Below are 13306 nucleotides of genomic sequence, written 5' to 3'. Positions count from 1 at the left end.
GTGTGTATTTCTATTATTTCCCTCATGTTTTTTTTCATGACGACCAATAAAAAACAACAGTGTTACCCCTTGTGTATTTTTTCATGACGACCAATAAAAAACAAGTGTCACCCCTCATGTTTCATTTGATAAAAACGACAGTGTTACCCCCTATGTTTTATTCGATACATTTCGACAGTGTTACCTCTTATGAGTTTTTCATGAAGACAGATAAAGAACGACAGTGTTACCCTTTACGTATCTTTTGATAAAAACGACAGTGTTACCCCTTATGTTTTTTTCCCATGATGACTGATGAAAAACAACAGTGTTACCCCTTATATTTTATTTGACAAGGCCAATTTTTTTTTTTTTTTTCAAATATGTTTTTTTTCAGGACAACCAATAAAAAACAACAGTGTTACCCCTTGTGGTGTTTTTCATGACGATCAATAAAGAACGAGTGTTACCCCTTATATTTTATTTGACAAAGACAACAGTGTTACCCCTTATGTTTTTTTTCATGACGACCAATAAAAAACAACAGTGTTACCCCTTATGTTTTTTTTCATGACGACCAATAAAAAACAGTGTTACCCCTTATGTTTTTTTTCATGACGACCAATAAAAAACAGTGTTACCCCTTGTTTTTTTTCATGACGACCAATAAAAAACGACAGTGTTACCCCTTATGTTTTTCATGACGACCAATAAAAAACAGTGTTACCCCTTGTGTTTTTTTTCATGACGACCAATAAAAAACGACAGTGTTACCCCTTATGTTTTTTTTCATGACGACCAATAAAAAACGACAGTGTTACCCCTTATGTTTTTTTTACCCCTTGTGTTTTTTTCCATGACGACCAATAAAAAACGACAGTGTTACCCCTTGTGTTTTTTTTCATGACGATCAATAAAAAACGACAGTGTTACCCCTTATATTTTATTGTGTTACCCCTTATGTTTTTTTTCATGACGACCAATAAAAAACACCAGTGTCATAGATCGCTACCTAGCAGAGAGTTGTAAGCACTTTCCACCCTTTTCAGTGGAGGAATTGGACTCCCCAAGCAATGTTATACTTAAAAGGAGCAAGTAAGTTACGTATTCATTTAGTCTTTCGGCCTGTAGCATATAAACAAAATGAAGCAACTGTCCCATATTTCTAACTGCATTTGAAGTAGACATTGAGACTCACAAAAAATGGACGCTATAGGACAGTGATCATGATTTGTCTCAATATCAGAATAACAACAATGGGTCAAATAGCAATGGTTGGTGGAATGGCCATGAAGTAGGTCTGTATATGCAGTGTAAGTTTGTCCAGGCCCTGCAAGTCAGGATGTAGGCTATGAATCTGAATGAAAAGTTGGTAAATAGGTATTGGCCATCCCCAAAATGCACCAGAATACAGGAAATCAAATCTATTAAATAAAAACATATACATCGGTTCCTCCATTCTAGAGAAAGACCAGGGCCCCGTTTCCCGATATCGATGGATCTTCGCTCGTAAGATCATTCTCCCAATGGATCTTATTTCTTTGTCGCGTTTCCCGAAACTCCCCTTAACGTGAACGCGCATTCGCTGCACTCACGACGTCGTAGGATTGTAACTGTCTACTGACACGGTGCTGAAATGGGCTCCGTAGGAGGGGGAGACGCAGGAATGTCGCAGGAAAATTGTGTCAAAAAGGGTTAAAATATATCCCCATCAAGGACAACAGCAGAGTAGCCTGCGAAAAAAATAGACTGCAATTATATGAATGCTAAAGACATTAAAGCACAATTGATTTGGCTTAAACCGACATATATCAGTCCTAATCCTGAGCGCACGATCGGGAGGTGGAAGTTACGCTTTAGATGCCTTCACAAGTCCAGCGGAGGGCTCCAGTTTTCGCCGGCCAAGTCATGCGCCGTGATATGTGTGACGGCTATGTTGCACAACATTGCAGCTAAGGCTGGGGTGGCTTTGCTTGAACCGGAGGACGTTGAGGACGATGACGACGAGGAAGATCGGTGTGAGGACGGCCTCCCTCATAACTACGCGGCTGGTTTTCATGCGCGTCGAAGAGTGATTGAGACTTTTTTTTAACCCCCACCCCCCTCCCACATGTCACTAAACATTCCCGTCAACATGACCAATCCCCAACATATCCCAGCCTTTTGCCTGTTCCTTTGCTTGTTTTTTATAAAAAAAATTATTTCTTTATTTTTAATTTTTTTAATTTATTTTTTTTTAACATTATTTTATGCTACGTTTTATGAGTAGCCTATGTCAGTCTGCACAAATCCCCACACTTTCTCTCACACATTTTGAGTGCCCTGCCTGCGCAAACATTTTCTGGATTGTCCCGTTTTATTTTGGCCATTTTAACATCTTTATTAATAAATAAATTAATAATCTTTATTAATTACCAAACTAAGAACATAAAGGCGCAATGCGTTTTAATAAAACGCATCCAATAGACGGAATGTCCGATGGTGACGCCACTGAGGCTATAGCTGACAATGCTCTTAGCGTCCTACGAGTACCTACGAGCACCCCTGGAGTACTCGTTAGCTACGAGCGTTTTCAAGACCTTCGTTCCCAACGATGCTTTCGGGAAACGCGGTGAAAACTCTACGATGCCCTTTCGACGCACTTCACGATCCACTTAGGCTAACGACGCTTTTGGGAAACGGGGCCCAGGGCCCCCAACTACTTACCTATTGTTACGACCCGGCTCGAGGGAAGCAACATGAAGTCGACAAACAAGGATTAAGTATACGAAAAACCGGGTTTATTGTTATAAAAGGTTGAACCGACGGGTGAATGAGGACCATGCTGCTGGCTCTGGCTAGAGAGCGAGTGAATGAAGCCTCCCAGGCTTTAAAGGCAACAGCAGGTGCCAGGTAACGAGGAGAAGGAGGGGCTCCAGGAGGAGCTCCAGGAGCACTGCAAAACATGGAGCAGATCTGCACGTAACACCTATTCACCACCTGTCTTTCAACCCCCCTTTTCTACCTGTCTGTTGTACAGCATTATTTACTCGCATCCTCGACCCCCCCTTTTCCTCCCTAATATCAATTTCTAGCAGACAATGTGTCCTCCAAGAACTCAAAAACAGAGTTCTTCATCCCTGAAACTCCCTACTTATGAAAACCCCCTCATTTATAAATCTAGCAAAGAAACACCCCTCTAAAATGCCCTGCAATATTCCTGTCCCTTTTTCACATTGATACAATAAGAATTCTATGTTAAATCTAAATCTTATATCAATTCTAATTCCTTAATCAAACCGCTAAATCTGAAGCAAAATCGTATCAATAAATTGAAAACTTTATATCTAAATCTAAATGCTGAATCTAAATTCTAAATCTAAATCTAAATGCTAAATTTTATATCGAAATACTAAAACTAAATCCTGACGTGCGTTGGACAGGAAATTTAGATTTAGATTTAGGATTCATTATTTAAGGTTTAGATTTAGATTTAGGCTTTAGATATAAGATTTAGCATTTATATTTAGGATTTAGATCAAGGATTTATCATTTAGATTTAGGATTTTTAGATTCAGATTTAGAAATAAGATTTAGAAATAAAATGTATTTAGATTTAGCATTTACATTTAGGATTAAGATATAAGATTTAGATTTAGATATAAAATGTTGATTTCAATTTAGGATGTCAATTTAGATTTAGATTTAAGATTTAGATTTGATATTTAATTAAAAATGTGTGAAAAAGTGAAGAAAAAAACCACACCATCTCTGCTCTCTTCCTCCATACGTTTCTTCACCATTGAGGACACATTCACTGTTGTACTGAGTCTGATACCAAAAATACTTTTGGGCAAAATGAAAAATAATCAAGGGTCCTCCCTTATCGTTATTTTTTCCCCTATTTCAGTCCTCTTTTCTCCCATATCTCGTGTCAGGTTTATCCGATCCTTCCAAACCTGAAACCAACTTTGGCACCCTTTTACCAACACCGGGTGAGGGTTTAGCAAAACCCTATATTGTTATTTTGTGCATGATAAAAAAAACGGTATCAATTATATTTTTGCTGCTAGGGGTCTCTCAGTCAAAACTAAAGCAAAAGTCATGGTTTGATGACGTTGTGAAGTACTTGGGGAACTGTGGTTGGTTGGGGAGTTGTCTTCACCCCCATTGCCAGTGAAAACCTATTTTAGATGCCTCGAGCAGAAAAAATTATCATGGACGAGGTGAATGTAATGTTTTATTCACATAACGTTTAGTCACTTATATTCATTCTTTCCATAAGATGTGTTAAAAATGAAAAGGTTCGCCCATATTTATTTTTCTCCATTTCCATTTAGTCACTCTTATTCATTCTTCCCCTTGGATGTGCTAAAACTAAAGAGTTCCCCCTCATTTATGTTTTCTTTCCCCTATATCTCCAGTCAGCTTTATCCTTTTTACATGCAACCCAGACGTGGCAGGTTTTAACTTAGTCAGGTTGATATTAAGAGAAAAGTGTTCTTGGAAAAAACGAAACGTGCAGCTGCGTTCACCTTCAATATCACATATTGAAGATGCTCGTGGTATAATTACTTGACTGAAAAAACAACTAATCATAGCTCATTTTAATTCCTCCATGTTTAAAAGCTTGCTGCTCTGTTAAGATCCTCCTCATAAGTTTACAGATCCTAAAACGACTTGTAATGAATTTGGACCCAATTGTCATAGAGGAGCAGCCTGACACTGCCTTGCCGATAGGCTATGTATACTTTTCACTTCCACTTCCCACTATTCAGTGTACATGAGTTTCAGTGTAAGCCATGGATGCAACGTCTTGCCATTCAGTTTTATTACACGGGCTGGTAACACAAGTTGTTTGGCACAAAGACAGATTTCCTACTCTTCTGCCACTCCAATGCCACTGCTTGTTGAGCTCCATTCTTTGCCCAATCTCTTCATCTGTGTAAACACATCCTGCAATCACTTCTTTCGATCTATCTATCAGCGTGCTTGTCTGTCTGTCCACCCTTTTGTTAGTCCTTGATCTACAGCTATTTTTATCTTTCAGTATTTACCTTGAAGCTATGTTTGCCTTTAAGAAAGGCAAACACACACACACACACACACACACACACACACACACACACACACACACACACACACACACACACACACACACACACACACACACACACACACACACACACACACACACAAGAAATACAAAATACAGTTGCTTTCAGTCTTTTACGTATCAATCTTGTCCTGTTTGCCATTTATCATTCTCCCATGCTTTTTTAGATTCATCATTCACTCCTTTTCATCAGATTGCCTCATAGCAGCCAGTGCAATCAATGACAAACCATTCACCACGACAAACTCACACACCCATATTGATGCAGACTTACAACTCAAAAACACACACACGCATACACTCACTCACACTCCAACACAGCCACTCTCACACGCTTTATTGTGCATTATTTTATAGCACGGTTTTGGATTTGGCCAAGCGCTATTGTTTCAGAAACAAAATATAAAGGACATTTTTATTTACAATACTGACATTGAGAAGGTCAAATGTAAGTAGTTTTGGATGTGGATGTGTGTTTGCTATGTGCTGAAGAAAATAAGCCAAGCGATGCAAAAGGGATTCATCCTGTGTTTTGAATGTGGGGTGTATCGTTGCAGTTCCTGCAAAGGGGAACTTTGACCAGGCCTGGAGCAACATTGGCCCCATTACGGAACCAGATGGATCATGAGAATCATGTCTGAGCCTCGCTGTGCTGGCCGTGAGCATGTAGTACTGTTCTCCTGCTACCTGCTCCTCCCCGGCGGTAGATGTCCTCGAGGTTACGGATGACGCACCGCTCGAGGGGCCTTCAGTACCCCAATCTGAAGGTGCTTGCATGGCCGTGTCCACCGTTTTGAGGACATCAAGGTCCAGACCTCTGTATTCTTTTCGGAGGTGTATTTATTGAAAGTCAATTTGCTTGAAATAATTGCCTTAACTTTAGTGCTGCAAAGATATTGTACCACGCAGTGGTGTGGTACGATATCTTGTGTGAGGGTGGAGTTGATGATCTCGGGTGTGGGTAGGTGGTAGGTGGTAGGTGGTAGGGATGGAACAGTTCAAGTAAGACATCTGAAACCGTTTGGTTCGCTAGTCTCAGTTTGTATCAATGTAGAGTAAAAAAAATTTAATGGATTTATATTATTTGACAGGCACCGTCAAGCCCCCTGCTTACCAAACACATACCATACCGACCCAAAAGGACCCCAAAACAGTGATATGTATATTTTTCTGAACAGTTCCACCCCTAGTAGGTGAATCTTGTGTATGGGTAGAGTAGAGGATCTAAGCGGACCCAACCACCCAAGGGTAGGTTGGGTGGAGGTTCTTGCATGATGGATGGGTGGTGTGTATGATGGTGTGGTCGGGTGACGTGGAGGATCTTGTTTGTGGGTAGGTAGAGTGGATGATGTTGTCATCCATGCAAACACTGTGGCTCTTTGGTTGTATCAACAACCCGGACAGGCAGCTGAATCCAAGCATAGCGTTATACAGATGTGGTAACTAGAATACTTCACTAGTGAACTGCCTGCAGTTTATCCCCAGACATCATCTGACGAATAGGGAGTGGTAAGTGCTTTTGCGCTACATTAAACGGTGGCCGTCCATCACGATGCCGGCTAGTTAGTTTCACTTCAGGTGGTAGACTGATAAACCTTCCACCAAAGTTGAAATATTCTTCTTCAGCTCAGTTTGTTTCAAGGGTTGAAATTGAAATCCCTATATGTTTTTAAGATGAGGGAAAAACAAAGACAAGATGATGGAGATGAAAGAGGAAGAGCAGGTAATGCCCACTATGCCAAGGATTGGAATTACATTATGTCCCTGCACTGTTCAACACAAACACAAACTGGCCTGATGTAATTTGAACAATGCAATTACCACAGTACATTCATGTTTGAGAGACACATCCGTAATTCAGATCCACATTGCGGACTGAGAAACAGAGGAAGGAGAAATGAAAGGAAAGAATGTAATGTTAGATGCAGAGAGACAATAGGATATGAGAGAGAGGGAGGAGGTTATGGAAAGTAGAGAGAACCTGAAAAGCAGGCTGAGAGAAAAAACACAGGAGAAAGAAAGGGAAAGAAATCTGAGACCACACAAGCAGAGTAATGCTGGAGGAGACCAGGCTGGAAGCAAGGTGTGAAGAGGAGAGAGGAATGAGAAAGCACATGTCATTCAAAGAGACACGATTTCTACATCAATCTGATCAAAATAAACCGACCTCAGAAATGTACTACCTTTGTGAGAATAAGTGGTTCAAACATAACCATAATTACCTGAAAACAAAGTTTGGGAAAAAGCAATAACATGTTAATATGAAGCGAGAGGACAGCTATCCTTGGCTTACATCAGTTTCAGAAGATTTGCGATCATTTAGCCTCTTCGGAAATTCCAGATTGTAATGTGGAGATCATTCATTGCCTCATTAAATCCGATGCTCATGTATCACTGCTTGTACAGATCATTCATGCTGCTTCCCACTGACATGGTTCTAAAGCAGTTGTTATCCAATCGCTGCTCATCAAATGTCTTCAAATGCTAGTATGTAGATCGGGAAAGTCCCTCGGATGGACTGCATTTATACAGGGCTTCTATCCAAATCGCACAATATGGCCGAACATTCACCCATTCACACACATACAGATTCACACCCCGTCGGCGGTTTCAGCCATGCAAGGCGACAGCCAGCTTGTCGGGAGCAGTTAGGGTTAGACGCCTTGCTCAAGGACACCTCGACACTCGGCAAGGAGGAGCCGGGGATCAGACTAGGAACCTAGTGAAGAAGCCCCCCACCATGGTTCACTCCCCACTAGGAGTGGGGAGTGAACCATGGTGGGGGGCTTCTTCACTGAGGTGTCACCGTGTGACGCCCATGTCTGGTCCTGTGTGATGCGGACACGGTGGCAGCAGGAGTTGTGCACCGCCTCCCCAGGGCCCCCGCTAGTCTTGCCGAAAGGCGTAGTAGTCGCTCTGCTGCTTTGAGAATGCACTGTGGTGACACATTGTTTACCGTGTCAATCGCATTGAAAGTGCATCAGAATGTCGGTTTTTACTTAAAATGTGCTGCATGAATATGAAACAATGTACAATCGATGTCATCCATGTAGAAAGCAGGAGAGCTAAGCCTTACGCCACACAGTATGATTACATACTTGTCCATCCAGTTCATTTTATTTGTTCTGGTGTGTATCTTCTTTTCTATCATGTTTGCGTTGCCATGGCTTTTCAGTTTCCAGCTGAAGTGACGACCGACGTTTCAAGATGAAATTGAGGAGATATTTCCAGGTTGAGAAAGTAAAAGTCTCAGAGTCAACCATTTGACACGAGCCATGTGCGTAAGCGAAGCAAAACCATTAGTATTTACCTGTTTCTGCAAAAGAAACAGAAATACATTTGAAGTAGTGGGTGTATATATTGTATATGGCCAATGCGGGGGTAACTGAAAACATTAAAAGAAGCCAATGGTACGGCTGATGAAAATCGGACAGAGTAATTTACGATCCAATAAGGGGAGTGGTAATGTTGAGTCGAACCTGAGTCCTAACATAGATCAAACTTTGCTTTGCTGAATTGAGAAGTGTCTGGATGACCTCTATCGCAGACGACGTAAATAATCTGCCTACATTAGTGGAGTACTAGATTGTCAGCTCTCTTCATGAATGAATTCATCAGCCACCGTCCTCTGTGGTTCGGGCTATGCCTTGCAGCTGCCTGATGTCTGATCTTTCCTGACAGCAATTGTGATATCATTTTAGCATGATTTATAATCTGAAAAATGCCATGGTGATGTGAAACATCACGGTTGTTTCACTCTCTGAGAATCCATTGTGACGTCTCACCCCGACGACAATTGGTGTGCATGCTTGTTTGGGCCTTTGTGTTAATGTGCGTCGATTGGCGGTAAACCCCTTGATTCATTTGAGACTTTTAACTACACACAAGGGCGACCAGATATCTTGTTCCTTTTCATCTGCTAGGAACAGTGACCATTTCTTACAGGGGAACTTCACACGGTGTCTGCTCCTCTGTGGCGCTGCTGCTGGTCCTGTCAGAAGTTCTGGGTTTCAGGCAAGATTGTATCGTACTGCATGTGAATCACAGGGCCCCAAGGCAATAGGCCTTACCGTAGGTCGGTGGAGAGGCTTTCAGACTACTAAATAATTCACCGATCACAAGTCACTGGTTTCGTACCACACACTCCGGTTTCATACATGTTTCTCGTCTTCTGTTATTTTTTAAACCTGATATAGGTGATATGGGGACACAGGGGAATGACATGATATCTCACGACCAAATGATCGTCTCTGACCGTCTGTCTGCTGGGTCTGTCTGTCTATCTGTGTCTCTCATAGTCCGGGCCCCCGCTCCAACATGCGGCCATCTGAACCATCTTCCACCACAGACAATGCAGTACTAAGGCGTTCACTGCATTCACTTCCCTGGTAGTGTACCTGTGTGTGCCAACATGATTTCTGTAACACTATCTGTTTAACACCCACATGTGCACGTGCACACACACACACACATATACATACACAGAAATATGAAACATACTACTTTAAGTGTATACTGACACACATTAAGAATGTGATGAATTGATTTAGTATTTACTGAAAATGGATAGTGTGTGTGCGTGTGTTTGTGTGTGTGGTGTGTGTGTGTGTGTGTGGTGTGTGTGTGTGTGTGTGTGTGTGTGTGTGTGTGTGTGTGTGTGTGTGTGTGTGTGTGTGTGTGTGTGTGTGTGTGTGTGTGTGTGTGTGTGCGTGCGTGTGTGTGTGTGTGTGTGTGAGAGAGAGAGTGAGAGAGAGAGAGAGAGAGAGAGAGAGAGAGAGAGAGAGAGAGAGAGAGAGAGAGAGAGAGAGAGAGAGAGAAGAACCACAAACATATATATATATTTGATAGTCTGATGTAACTCAATATTGACGCTCAGAGATTGACGGATTGATTCACTTATGACTCATTGCTATCAATACTTTGCAGGAACAATCTCTATTTTCAATCTTTTAACCATGTTCTTTTAACTGTGTGACAGGAACAATCCTACCAGAAGATAAGTTAGTTTCAAGACGAATGTGATATTTAACTTTCATACCACTAAATGTATTTTCCAATGATTGCTCCAGCTGGTCCCTCTATTCATTTCCAAAGCAAAAACTAAACATAGAATTTGCATTTATTTTTAGCATTTCAACAATCCCCAGTAAATACATATTACAGAAATACATATTTGAATCGAGACAGATATGACTCATATTTGTTTGTGCAAAATTCCTGCTTTCTCTCATGTGCATTAACACGCATACACATTTACAGACGTGCCCACAAACGGATTGTTCTGTAACAGGAGCTGTGCTGGTGAATGGGCCTTTGGGATGGACAGTTAAACGACCAATTAACTGAGCAGATCAATAAAACTCCCTCCTGACTGACTGACCTAATTAACTTCAGCAGAAGAGATGGTGCAGCTCTGGGCATGTTTACAGTGCAGCTAAATGGACATTCGTACGCAATGGGGGTATTCATTTTTTATTCATGTTTTCATTTGTTTGTATGTATTCGTTTATTTAATACATTGTTTATTGATTGAGATTGTATTGTATTCTTATATCTGTTACTTAAAAAGAAAATTTGTGTATGTATTCATTCCTAAATAGCGTTCAAGTTTGTTTGTTTCATTGTATTGACCATGAAAATGATCTGATATTTCAATTTCATATTATATCATCGTCATATTTGTTATTTCACATTTATATTGCTATGACATACTTACAAATATCTATATTCTGACAGATACTTTTTTCTAATATCAGTTAATACATTTTGAGAATCATGTCGACCATAAGGTTTTACATCCAGGCAGAAGACATGTCCTTCTTTACTTGGTTGAACCTAGTACTCAAAACTGTTGTAGATGTAACATCAACATACCTCGAAGCTTGTTAACACGTCACGATGTTGAACATAAGACACATACCCTTCTATCTGAAATCACTTGCAGCACCTTTGAAAGGTTAGCAAGCCAAATCGGCTGCCCCTTAGTTTCACCTGGTAATAATCCAAAAGTGTAATTGTTTGTCAGCAACCAATAAGATGTATAATATATGATGCATGGAGGACAATGGGGTTCGCAATATGAACATAAATATGTCGCTATCAACATTTCGATCTCTAACCTACCTGAACTAGATGCGTTATTAACAAATTAGTCCACATGCACGCAGCTTCCTTTTCATTCAATGGAACGGCCATCCTTGTGATATGCACATTTACGCTTCTGGTGTGAAAGCACAATTAATAGGCGGCAAATTGCTCTCCACATAGGGAAAAGAAGCACGGCCGTAGAGAGGAAAAATAGTAATCTTACTTATCATCAACCAATGACAATCACACACACACAGTGGAGGGAATGAGAAGAAAACAACATCCACAGTAGCCTAGGGCTACCAAGCCTCTGGGGATAAAAGCAAACACAACCGTTACGTGAGTGGAATATACCAAGATGGTTTTGGCAGCCGAGTCATTGAGGAAGGAATCCTCTCGGCCAACAGCAGACCAAACAAGGACGAGTATCTAAAGAGGAGGATTATGTTTTTGTCATGGTTTCAATTCCAGATTTGCCGTTCCATGTCAATGTCATGTCTTCAGTGGACAATCAACTCCATCCGCCTGCACACCTAGGCTGAAATATAGCAACACACAAACGTCACCCTACATGCTGATTGGTCTTTGTCAAATCGATTGGGCCAATAAGTAAATAGATTGCAATGCCTGGAGTGAGAGAGGCTGGGGTGGCCGGATGAACAGGGCAGATGCGTCATCGGGGCCAACAAAACAACACACAAGCATGATTGTGTGTGTGCATACACACACACAATCATATACGCACCTTCCCACATGCCTCCCTACATTCATATACTTTGACAATGGCAGCACACACAGGGACGTCATCATCGTTATGGCCCTTTGTGTCAAAGGCTAGTCATTCATCTTCGGTAAAGGCATGGGGATAATCTCTCGCTCTCTATTGGCTCCTTGTTTACAGGGTTCATAGGATCTGGGTGAAGGGGGGAGGATGTTTTGGTCATCATTCAGAGGCTGTGTTGGTATGGGGATGACCCTTCCCGCAGAGTTGTTTGCACAATCGTACATCCGATCTGGGTTTATCTGTCATCCATTGCTCACACTTGATCACTATTTGGACTTCTTTGTGTGATGAGAACATCATCAAATATAAAGAAAACTGATATTGTTTGGAAGATATACAATCGCCTCCCCCCTTGATCAGCGATTACCAGCCTAACAAAAGAGACTAATTAATTGATCATCTCTCGACACAACAGGCCCCTTAGAGCATAGACACAATCTTTGCAGAACTGTAAATGCAAGGCAATCTCTCTGGTGATTTCTCTATTCATTATACAATTTAGCTCCCGGCAGCCCATCTTAACCTAATCAGTAACCTCTGTGCTGCTCCGGGTATCCGTATGAGTATTAGAATATCACGGGCACATACACCGTCAGCCACCCCTTCTGTAGCCAAACATTATCTCACCGCAGAGCTTCCCAACATGCAACTCCACGGGCCGGAGCAGACGCTGCTACCACTCCTGGATTGCTACTCTCCACTCACCACTTAGCAGCCAAATCCCTGCTTCTCATCTCATTCTGTGGACAGGTGCAGTAAATTAACTCTGTAATTGAGGCTATCAACAGACCGTACTGCGGCATAAGGGCAGTAACAGTGGAAGCAAATGAACAAGGTGAACCGAACAGACTTGGGTGGGAAGTAGCATGGCTGCCCTGCACACAAACACACACCAGGGGCCCTATCTTGCATCCGGCGCAAATGACTTAATCACTGGTGCATGTGTCGTTGCTAGTTTGCAACTGGCGCAGAGCCTTCATTCCCTCCTGCACCACGCGTCGGTAAATTGGGGAATGATCTTGCGCCCCAAGGGGCGGTTCGGTGAAAGGAGGAGGCGTGTTCTGGCGCAAACGTTCCCTGGTGCTATTTTGCAGTTACAGAAACCACTTGCGCCACAAACCAGGAAATACCTATTTTAAAGTCAGTGGCGCGTTGTTCAGATGCTATTTGATTGGCGCATGCATAATGTTGCTTGTGCACCTCGCGCATACACTTTGCTTCTCTCATCTACCTAGCCACACATTCTTGGTAAATTATTTGGGAAAAAACAGCTGCTAGAGAGGTAATAAGTTGTAGGCATCTACAAACACCGTACAGCAAACACATATTTTCTTGACACAGACATTGTTCACATGCCCATA

Source organism: Gadus macrocephalus, chromosome 9, assembly GCF_031168955.1.
Source record: "Gadus macrocephalus chromosome 9, ASM3116895v1".
In the NCBI taxonomy this organism is placed as follows: Eukaryota; Metazoa; Chordata; class Actinopteri; order Gadiformes; family Gadidae; genus Gadus; species Gadus macrocephalus.
This window is presented reverse-complemented; position numbering follows the sequence as displayed.